At 37.0% G+C, this 12,307-nt stretch overlaps 1 pseudogene; it reads left to right on the top strand.

The window, feature by feature from the left end:
* Positions 1-3,473: 3,473 nt before the first annotated feature.
* On the top strand, positions 3,474-3,573 carry LOC113325458 (annotated as a pseudogene).
* The last annotated feature ends 8,734 nt before the right edge of the window (positions 3,574-12,307 follow it).

The raw sequence follows: 12,307 nt of genomic DNA, 5'->3' as shown, positions 1-12,307 counted from the left end.
TGGGAAACAGAGAACAATTGTTCATCAGGAAAATTGTCCCTTATAGGAAGGGAATTATTAGGGGAACTAAAAACTAGCCTAGACAAGTGGTATGCTACCACATTCTCTGCACCCTTTTTGTCTCTAATGTCTGGACAAAATTCTTGTAACAAAAGGATCCATCTAATCAATCTAGGTTTGGTATCCTTCTTAGACAAAAGGTATTTCAAAGCAGCATGATCAGTATAAATTACGATCTTAGAACCTAATAAATAGGATCTAAACTTATCCAAGGCAAACACGATGGCTAGCAATTCCTTCTCGGTAGTTGTATAGTTCATTTGGGAATCATTCAGAGTTTTGCCAGCATAGTAAATCACATGGAGTAATTTGTTTTCTCGCTGACCTAGCACAACGCCTATAGCATAATCTGAAGCATCATACATAATTTCAAAGGGTAGGTTCCAGTTAGGTGCCTGGACTATCGGGGCAGTAGTGAGTAAAGTTTTAAGCTTATCAAAAGCCTTTAAGCAAGCATCATCAAAGAAAAACTTAACATCTTTTTCAAGCAAATTTCAAAGAGGTCTAGAAATCAAGCTAAAATCCTTAATGAATCGACGGTAAAAACCTGCATGCCCTAAGAATGACCTAATATCTTTCACGGTTTTGGGGACCTGTAGAGTCTTAATAAGGTCTATTTTGGCTTTGTCTACCTCTATACCTTTTGAAGAAACGATGTTCCCTAAGACAATTCCTGATTCAACCATGAAATGACATTTTTCCCAATTAAGCACTAAATTCTTTTCCTTACACCTAGTCAACACTAATGTCAAATGATGCAAGCACTCATCAAAAGATGAACCAAACACTGAAAAATCATCCATAAAGACCTCTAAAAACCGTTCTACCATGTCAGAAAATATGCTCATCATGCAACGCTGAAAAGTCGCAGGGGCATTACAAAGCCCGAAAGGCATGCGTCTATACGCAAAGGTACCAAAGGGACAGGTAAAAGTGATTTTCTCTTGGTCTTCTGGGGCAATAACGATATGATTATAGCCGGAGTATCCATCTAAAAAGCAGTAGTGACTATGTCCAGCTAATCTCTCTAGCATCTGGTCGATTAAGGGAAGGGGAAAGTGGTCCTTCCTTGTGACCTTGTTCAATTTCCTATAATCAATACACACACGCCATCCCGTGGTCACTCGGGTTGGGATTAATTCATTATTATCATTCTGGACTACAGTGATACCTGATTTCTTGGGGACAACCTGAACAGGGCTAACCCACTTACTGTCTGAAATTGGGTAAATAATACCCGCATCTAACAACTTAAGCACCTCTTTTCGAACTACCTCTTTCATGTTAGGGTTCAGTCGACGTTGCATCTCCTTAGAAGGTTTGGAACTTCCTATAAATGAATCTGATGCATACACACAGTAGAACTTATACCCTTAATGTCTGTTATAGTCCACCCTAAAGCTTCCTTCTTGTATTGAAGTACTTTTACTAGCCTACTCTCCTGATCACTATTCAAATCGGAAGCTACAATCATAGGTAAAGTCTCAGATGGGCCTAAAAACACATACTGTAGAGTATCGGGTAATGGTTTAAGGTCCAACTTTGGGGGCTCTTCTAAAGAAGGAATTAGGGTAGTCTCAGAAACTGGTAACGGTTCGGACCTAGCTTTTCATCTATCAGTGTCTAACACAGGGGTAGAATCTAATAGAGCATTCACTTGTTAAATAGTGCTATCATCATCAAAATCTAAACCAAAATGGGATACACAACTTTCTAATGGGTATTCAAATAAAATGTTTGGTAATGACTTCTGAACTAAGGCTTCTATCATGTTCACCTCTTCAACACATGTGTCATCTAGCTCATAAGGTAGCTTACTGACATTAAAAATGTTCATCTCTATAGTCATATTACCAAAAGATAAATTCATCACACCATTTCGACAGTTAATGATCGCATTAGACGTAGCTAAAAATGGGCGACCTAAAATCACAGGTATCTGGTTCTCTGGGTCAGGGACAGGTTGGGTATCTAGGACCACGAAATCCATTGGATAGATAAACTTGTCGACCTCAATAAGGACATACTCAATAACACCTCGAGGAATTTTAACAGACCTATCAGCTAACTGCAGTGTTATTTGAGTAGGTTTTATTTCACCAAGTCCTAGCTGTAAGTACACATGGTAGGAAAGTAGGTTCACACTAGATCCTAAGTCAAGTAAAGCTTTTTCTACCCGGCGTTTACCTATTGTACAAGCAATGGTAGGGGAACCTGGGTCTTTGTACATTGGAGTTGTAGTGTTTTGAATAATTGAACTTACGTGACTAGCTAAAAAGGCTTTCTTATGGACGCTAAGTTTTCGCTTTCGCGTACACATATCCTTAAGGAACTTGGAATAAGCAGGAATTTTCCTAATTGCATCTAATAAAGGAAGGTTTATGGTAACTTGCTTAAAAACCTCGAATATGTCATTAAAGTTCGATTCCTTCTTTGGTGTTACTAATAGCTGAGGAAATGGGGCTCTAGGCACAGAATCAGACCTCTCAGGGACTGAGTTGGCATCATCAGAAATTTTATCAGTTTCCTTAGCTAGTTTTCCTGAGGGGTGAACTACAGTATGTTCACTATCGGGCATGGTTACCTAATTGTCTACTATTCTACCACTCCTAAGGGTTCTAATAGCATTCAATTGATTCGATGGTTTTGTACCTACTTCATGAACTCCTCTAGGATTGGGATTAGTCTGACTAGGGAACCTACCATTATCTCTCTCACTTAAGGTCTTAGCTATTTGGCCGACTTGAAGTTCTAACTTAACAAGGCTCTGAGCATTAGTTTGAAAATTCTGCTTGGTTTCCTGTTGAAAACTAACTTGGCTTTGTGCTAACATTTCCTGAGTTTTTGCTAACATCTTAATAGATTCCTCTAAGCTAGTCGTTTTATTTTCTGGGCCTGATGTATTCCTAGTGTAGCCAAAACTTGGGGGAGCATTAGAATTATTAGACTGACCCTGACTCTGGCCCTTAGACCATGAAAAGTTCGGATGGTTCCTCCAACCAGGATTATAGGTTTCTGAATATGGGTCAAACTTCTGACGATTATCAAACCTAGTGTTATTATATAGAGCATTGGATTTCTCTTCATTATTCTGGCCTTCCCAAAGAGGCTCCAATCTACCACTAGTGTTACCCACTTCTAAAGCTTCTAACCTTTTCGCGTTAGCAGCAATTTTGGCATTTGATTCATAGCCTCCTTCTACCCTATTAACGTTTCCTCTGCTAAGAAGAATTGTTTTCTGGGGTCCCCTACTACTTTCCCATTGTTGGGTTTTTTCGGCGACTTCATGTAAATATGTCATCTCTTCATCAACTGTTTGGTTCTCAAATCCACCAGTACACATAGATTCTACTGTGGTTGTGGTGGTATAATCTAAATCCTCATAAAGGATCTGAACTAACCTAACCTTTTCTAAACCATGATGAGGACATTGGGCTAATAAATCATTGAACCTTTCCAAATACCTATACAAAGTTTCTCCCTCCTGTTGAGAAAACGTGCAAATTTGCGTCCTAATAGACGATGTTTTGTGCCTAGGGAAAAAATTGTTCAAAAAGGCAGATGTAAGTTGTTCATACGTTTCTATTGACCCGGAAGCCAAACTATATAGCCACGGTTTAGCTTTATCTTTCAGGGAAAAGGGGAATAACCTAAGTTTCAAAGCATCATCATCTAAGTTTCTAATCCTGAGGGTACTATAAATTTCCTCAAAGTCCCTAACATGGAAATATGGGTTTTCATTTTCTTTCCCTAAAAAGATTGGGAGTAGCTGTAAGGTCCCAGGTTTAAGTTCATAAGTTGCTTCCGTCTCAGCTAACCTGATACATGAGGGATGACTAGTCCTAGTTGGATTCAACAAAGCTTTCAAATTTGCCATTTCTGGCGCTATCGGAGCAACAGGGATTCTCTCCTCAGTCAAAGGACGTTCAGAAACAGACTCTTCAAAAGTCGGACTCTCTAGATTAAGGTAATCGAGACGCTTCGAAATACTAGGTTTCTCTTTAACAAATCTACCTAGTGCGTCTCTTTTACGTTCAGGCATACAATAAAATTTTGTAAATTGGAAGGGTAAGCAAACACATATCAAGGACGACTCAACCAAATCAAACCTATTGATTTCTAGCAAACAAAAAGCATGATGGCTCCACTTAGATTGTTTTTAGACCAGCTTCTAATCCTTCGAACGGGAATTCGTTACAGTTTAAGCAAACCCCTCTGGAATCAATCCGAGTTAACGTAAGTTGAATAGAGGCGAGGGAAGCTCGGTGGAGCTTTGATATCCAAGGCCTCACCGGTATTACAAGGCGGCGCAGTCACGCGTTCAACTTACAGAAACCGTCAAGAACTTCGAAGTATGCTTAAAAGAGTAACCAATATTTTTCAAATGACTTTCCTGTTAAGATCGTTACCCTATCGGTCTCGTTCTAGTCAAAATTTTAGGCTTAGGTTCGCGTAGGTTACGTGTTCCTAAAGCGGGCAAGAAGAGAACGGTGATGAAATCCGAACTCTTATCTTGTATGTCCAGGCCTTTCCCTTTACTAGAAAAATAAATGTTCGTATTCAGTCCTCAACATATATGCATACGAAGGAGTCCAGTAACTCGCTGACAGGGGATTCACGAGTGTTTAGAATCTTACCTCCTATTCCAGACGGGGGATGAATCGGTTGTAGTCGACTCGGGCCTCTGACTCCGATGTCTAGTGTACGAACCCAAGGTGCAAAGACAATATCGTAATTGTCCTCCTTCTCTGCAAACAGTTTATATTTAAAGTACCCTTCCGTAGGGTAATAAAAAAAATAATGTCCCAAAGTCCAAAAAGAAAAGAAAAATTACAAAAATAATAAACCCTAATACAGTTTTTTTTTTCTAAAAGAAAATAAACAAACCCTAAACTAAAATTGTCTAAAATAAAATTGTCTTCTTTTCTGTTCTTTTTGCTTTAATCTTTAGCTCCAAGTCTTTATGAAATCACCAAACTCTTTGGCTCAATTTTCTTTATGATCCAGAACCTGTAGACACAAGATAAATACCCAAAAACATAAAAAAAAAACAAAAAAAAATAATCTAAAACCCTAAAAACAAGTCCGCGTCGGCGGTGCCAAAAATTTATGTGATTTGTAGATAGTGGTAAAAAGTGATTCGATTCTCGAACTTGTGAAGGATAACTTTAGACTTAAATTCAAAACTAAATAGAAAACTCACTAATAATTATAACAAACACTGACAAAGTTGGTATCAATATTAAAAGAACACTGAGGCTAAGATTCCACTATTTTCCAAGTTCAAAGTGATTTGGCCCAAATATTTATATTCATACAATTTTCTCGTTTACTTTGATTCTAAAATATTGCAACTAATAGATTTTCACAATTAATAATTGTAAATACCAAGTATGAAGCATCAAGAGTCGATAAACTAAGCATACTCCATCAAAATAGATCACAATCACTCAAATAAAAATCATAATCAATAATAGTTCAAGGCAAATAATCATAATAATAATTGCAATAAATTAAATAAAATAGATTGTACCACTTTTTATTGGAAAAATAGCTTCCTCTATCGCCTCAGCAATGGGGTTTAGCTCCTCATATTAATAATGATCTCAAAATATTTGTTTATGGCTCAAAAGATGATTAAAAAGATGAAAAGTGACAATACAGACGATTCGCAACAGTTTGTTGGTGTTGCAGAATCACTGTTACAGGGCGAAATAGTAGCTAAAGACCTAATGCAACCACTGTGATGAACGACACATAGGTTCTGCTGTTAAACAACGATAGTTTTCTGCGACAGTTGCTTGTGCGTCAATGTTCTTCGTGTTCTTCCTCTTCAGCAGCAGCAGCAGAATAAGGTATTTTCCTACAACTTGATCTCTGAAGCTCTGTGGTGTTCTAAACTTCTCTGAAAGGATTCGTACCCCTTATATGACTTATCCCCTCTCCTTTTATAGGCCACATCTCGATTAAATCTCCCCCAAAATCTTGGTTTATCTCCACAACAAGTTTAGGAGTTTTCTTTCTGCCAAACTCTCTTCACGAGTATTTGACCTCTCCCAATACTTCCAAACTCTTTATTATATAACTACGAATGTTGGGGAAGCTTTTCTAGCCTTTAATATCCCTGAATTGTCGAAAAAATATTCCAACAGCAACCCGTGACCACAACACCTCTGTTTCCTTCTCTCGGTCGATCTAACCCAATTCATTCGATCCAATCACATATACCAACCCTGTTATGCTCTAGGAAGTCTAGCCCAATAAAAATCAGCCATTGAATCTCGTTATTTCACGTCCAACTGATGTTCCCAAATTCACGCAGGTAATAATAGAGTTTCCCGCCAAAATTGTGTTTGAACGATGAAGAAAAAGGGGGCGCCCCTATCCAGAATAGGGGTGCCTTTAGCAGCTGCCTTAAGGGGTGTCCTGGGGGTTCCCCTTATCCAAACCGGGGGTCCGAATAGCAAGTGTCCTCCGGGTTCTTTCTGACAACTTTTCGAGCCATTTTTTTTCCAAAAATGTTTATTGGCCAAAAATACCTACAAATAAATAAAACACCATAATAAGTACAAAAATGAACCCTAACAATATATAGAATCGAGACAAATCGGACACAAAAATGTGTCTATCAAACTTTGATTGCACCTATGCTTGAGAATCTTCTCTTCTGATATAAGATTCACTCAAACTAGTTCAGAGTTTCGACAGGGATCTTTAGATTGTTGTTAGTTCTAAAGACGATCTTGTGATAATCCATTGTTAACAGACTCCGTTCTGTGCGTGATTGATCACAATAGATTCAAGTGATTGTGTGCAGGTTATTATTGAAGATCTAAGAAGATTTGAAGACGAAGAAGATAGTGAAGATTTCTGATTTGCGGGTTCATAATCTTTGGCGTGCACAATATTTGTTTTGGTAAAAGAGGATCCAATTAATAATCAGTTTAAACTTGTGATAGATTGGATTGATTAATTGAGTAGATCGGCATCAACACAATTATTTGGATTAATAGTGTTGTTGGCTTAATCTTAAACGATTACTTCGGTAATTGAATATAAGATAGATCTAAGGACCTGACGAAGGAGCTTATGTTAAGATAAACAGAAGAGTCTTTGTGCGACTCATATCACTTGGTTGAATAGAGTTGATACCAAACAGATTTGTTGTTCCTTTACTGTTTGGAATACGAACCAAAGGAATTGTTCCAAGTACGTGACTTATTTATAAGTTGGAGGCATGGGAATACAGACGGAACTAGGTGAACTATAGGTTTAGTTGCTTGGTATCAACTATACGAAGTTAGGTGTAATTTTGTGTAGCGGCTTAATCCTGAGAGTATTCAATTCTGGACAAGGTCCCGGGGTTTTTCTGCATTTGCGATTTCCTCGTTAACAAAATCTTGATGTGTCACTTACTTTATATTTCCGCATTATAATTGTTGTATTATAATTAAATTAAATTACACAAACGTTAATTCCTCATTACTTTATAAGTGAATCCTATTGTGTTTGGTTAAGTCCGAATCTTTTTATCAAGTAACATACTTCGTTGTTGTATTGTCTCGATCTCGTATCCATAATCGATCACATGAAGTGTGAACCGATTATTTGTATTATGTCGACTCAGTCCATAGACAATCACTTTCGGAGAAAGGACTTATAGGTAGGAAAAGTTTTAGCTTGAGGTATATTTGGGTATCCTCGCTTTTTCACTCCCCATTATATCACCATACAAAACTGTGCATAAAAATCTAGGAGGAACATCAAACCAAACACCAGTCAAAGCATCATATGCTGCCTTTTTAGCCAAAACATCAGCCGCAAAGTTACCTTCATAATATCCCTTAAAAGACATATACATAACCAGTTACTTAAACTATATTGCTTTCATGCATTAACAAAAAATTGAAAATCACTCTCGATAACTAACTTAGGGACTCCCAACTGTACAACAAGTTTCATACCATCTCTGATAGCCCACAACTCAGCCATATTGTTTGAGTTGTCATATATATGTTTTGCGAAAGCTTCCATAAATTTGCCATCAGCTGCATGCAAAACACCTCCAACGCCAGCTTTACCTGCATCACCTGAAGCGCCATCGACATTAAGTTTCAAAGCAATCATCAAGAGGAATCCATTGGATATGACAAAGGGACTTGTTCTCAGATTTGGTGGAAAAAGATAACACTTTAATATATTCAGCTACAACATTATAAGCATCCACAATAACAACTTTCCATTCAAAGTATTTTTGAGAAAAAACAGAGTTGTTCCGAGAGCACCATATCTGCCATAGGATAAATGGAAAAAGAACAACCCAACAAACATCATCAGTTTCAGCATGAAACTTAATAGTCTCCACAATCCAGTTAAGAGATACACTAGAAGACTGTAAGTTAATCCTGTAAGCATAAGAAAGAGCCAACCATATGGGAACAACTTTGTCACAATTGAGGAAAAGATGGGATATAGTCTCCTCTTCACAATGACAAAGGGGACAAATAATGGAAATATCATGTCCCCTAAGTCGCAGATTGGCTCGTACTAAAGTTAGACCATGAGCTAGTAACCACAAAAAATGCTTAATGTGGGTAGGGCACTTAACCTGCCATAAAGTCCGCCATTTACATGCCAAAGAAGAAGACACATGTTCAGGTCGAATTAACCAATTGTAACAAGTTTTGATAGACATCGAACCATCCTTGTTATGAGGCCAAACTCTAAAATCTGGAGAAGGGTTAACCTCATCCAAAGGGATAGCTCGAATTTTATCAAGTAACTGAGCTGGGACAACTTGCTTGATAGCAGAAAGATTCCAAGCATGAGTATCATGATCAATAAGAGCTGATACTTTCATAGGAGGATAAGTTGCATCCACATTATCAATGAGATGTAGCATAGGTATATCCAAACACCATACATCTCTCCAAACATCCAATTGTTCCCCATTGCATATAGCCCATTTTAGTCCAGCTTTAATTATCTCCTTACCTTGCAGTATACTTCTCCAACTCCAAGAAGCACGAGAAGGCTTAGAAACCTCCCAGAAAGATGTCTGTTGAAATATTTAGCCTGAAATAGTAAGGCTACCAGAGAATCGGGAGAGTTTGAAATCCGCCAAGCAGTCTTGGATAAAAAAGCAAAGTTAATCTCATTCATAAGGGGATAGAACATAAGCTTATTTCAGGATTTAAAGTCTGTTATGGAGCTCCTCTGGTCTCTCACATCTTTTATGCCGATGATAGCTTAATATTCTTGAAATCTAATCTTCATAATGTTAATGGCATTCGTAAGATTCTCGATAATTTTTCCTTGTGGTCTAGAAAATCAGTTAGTTCTTCTAAATCAGTAGTGGTGTTTTCAAATAATCTCCTTTAGAGATTGGATCGTCATCTCCGTCGAGGCCTTCTGAAATTTGGTACTCAGCCTGGTCGTTATTTGGGTGTTAACACACAATGGGGTCGTCTTAAATCTGAGAACTTCATTGATTCCTTGGTTAAACTCACCAACAGACTTAGTGGTTGGAAGCAAAATGCTTTAAATTTTGTTGGTCGTGATGTGCTCATTAAAGTTGTACTTGACTCTTCATTGAATCACTTGATGTGCACTTTAAAGATTCCGAAGTTTATCCTCACTAAAGTGGATCGACTTCGACGGAATTTTCTGTGGAAAGACAGGGGTGGAAAGCATAAATTACATGCTATTGGTTGGCTGAATGTTAGTCCACCTCAATGGCTTGGGGGTCTTGGTATCTGAGATTTGGAGTGTCATTACTGAGATTTCGGATTGCAAGGGTTATAGAAATTTAAGATTGTGTGCGAGGATTAGTTTCTGTTAACTAACATTTTCTGAAAAACTACTTTCTTGCCACATGAACGATAAACAATTGCGAAGACAAGAAAACAAAAACAGTGAACAGAGACTATAACACTCTTAATTGGCTAATTTATTTAACTAAAAAAATGTATTATTCAAATCTTACTAATATAAAGAAAAGAGGTATTTTTGGTGAAGCCTTCCTTTTGGTGAAGATTTTTCTTAATTCCCAATATAACCTTTGATTATAAAGTCTAAAAATCAAAAAGACGGGCTATAGAAGATAATAATATAAAAGTGCAAAGAGCGAATCTATAACACATTAATGAAATTAATGAAATGGTCCGAGGTTCGATTTCGAGCGACCTCATTTTGGTGACACTTTTTTTCTTCTATTCTTCTAGCGAACTCTTCATCCTCCTCAGAGAAATTGGAAAAATTAGGGTTACTTGATTTGGATTCACAGCTATGCGATTTTGATACCATCGAAAATTCAAGTTTGTAATCTGTTGTCACTCTTCCTTCTTCATCTTCAGAAGAAGTTTGTAATGGAAGCGGTGGTGACGATGAGTCACTGACGGATGTTCTGCTACCTCAGCTGAAGAAGAAGAAAAACAAGAGAAGCAAAATAAGAAGGAGGAGGACAAAAAAAGGTGCCATTATATTGTTATTTATTGTATGGATAAAGAACCCTAATTGTTCTATGAGCACTTACAAAATTTTCTCAAACGATCCTTACATTTCTGAAATTTGGAATATTGGTTATTGAATTTCCTTAATCGATCCTTAATGGTGGAACCCTTTGTTCTTAAATTTATCAATTTCAATTTCTAGGTAATTGAAATTTATCAAATTAATAATGTTTTTTAATGTAAACCCTTTGTTATGAAATTTATGATTCCGAATCAACAAGTTCAATGGAGAAATTTCTAGGAATTTTGGTTCCCTTCAAGAACTTCAGTATCTTTAGTTAGATTATATATTGGTAGGAGGAACATTACCTTCAGCACTAACAAATTGTTCTTCATTAATGCACTTGAACAAATTTCATCACTGACTGTTGATGAATGGGAGTCCCTAGCATATGGTTGAGTGTTTATAGCCCTACTGTCCACGACATTAGTTTCCAATTATTATCATAGAAAAAAAAACAAATAAAAGTAAAAAAAAAAAAACAATTCAGAGTTGTTGTCAACTTTGCACTAGCTTACCAAAGATTCGCAGGGTCGTGACTGATACCATTTTATAAGTAGCTACATCGATTTGCTGCGCAACGTCATGATTACCATCTTTTAAGTAGTTACGTGAAGGAAACATAGTTATCTAATGATTAGATACCAATTAGATAAATAAATTCAGAACTCTCCTTTTCTTTCGCATATACATGCATATTATTCAGTTAGGTGTAACTTAAACATGGTTAAAAAATGACCAGTTAACCTCTATTTTCTATATCAGACATGTGGTAGATTATGCCCTGGACTTAACACGGTTATTCAGAAGATTGTATGGAGGTAAGGATATGGCGTTATTTCGTAAATGGAAAGGAGAAAAGTATTTGTCTGGGATATCATTAGCGCACAATTCTTTGTATGTGCATGATTTGTTTATTATCTCCAATTCACAAGATAATCGTCATATGTAGGGTGGATACAAGGATTTTTATGCTCAAAATACAGTTCCACTGACCCCAAAGGTTGTAAATGACAAAAAACGAGGGGACTATCCTTGGTACAACAAGAGGTGGCCATCATACCTCAAAGATAGTTGACAGCATTCAGGAGCGGGACATTAACCAGGTATAGAGATATAAATGTATATTGCTTTCAAATTAAGGTTTTTTAATCCGACCTATGAATGATTTCACTGTATGTTGCTATGTTTGATTAATTTAGGGCTTGATTACTAAGCGGATTTGTTTTAACATGGGATTGTTGATTGGCTTTCTACCAATTTTAGGAACACGCATCTGAGGCACGCAAATAAGCTGTTGTCAAAGCTTTTTTAGAGGCCAGAGATTCAATTGTCAACATCATATGTTATAGCGCAAGATGGGAGATGAAGCCAGTGTCTGGTAGGTTCTTTTTTAGATAAAACCTTTTCACTTGAAAAGACAGATAAAATAAACTTGAAAATTAGATTTTTATCACAAAATAAATACCGATTTCTGTTCTTAATGGGAAGATTGAAAACATGCCATCTGTGTACGAAACCAGGAAGTTTCAGATTCACCGGCTATTGAAAGAAATTCTCAATTATAATACTTTTTTTTTCAACCTGCAGATTGAACACATACAAAGCTTTTGGATCTATTATGAATATGCAGTTCTGTGAGATGGAGTTCTTTTGGTATAAATGGAACTGTTTGATAGATAAGTTCGATTTTATTTGAAACAGAATGGAAGGCGCATCGCGCGTGCGTCTAGAT

The sequence above is a fragment of the Papaver somniferum genome, chromosome 11 (genome assembly GCF_003573695.1).
Source record: "Papaver somniferum cultivar HN1 chromosome 11, ASM357369v1, whole genome shotgun sequence".
Lineage (NCBI taxonomy): Eukaryota > Viridiplantae > Streptophyta > Magnoliopsida > Ranunculales > Papaveraceae > Papaver > Papaver somniferum.
The sequence above is the reverse complement of the archived record's forward strand: the minus strand, read 5'-3'. Positions and strand labels throughout refer to the sequence as shown.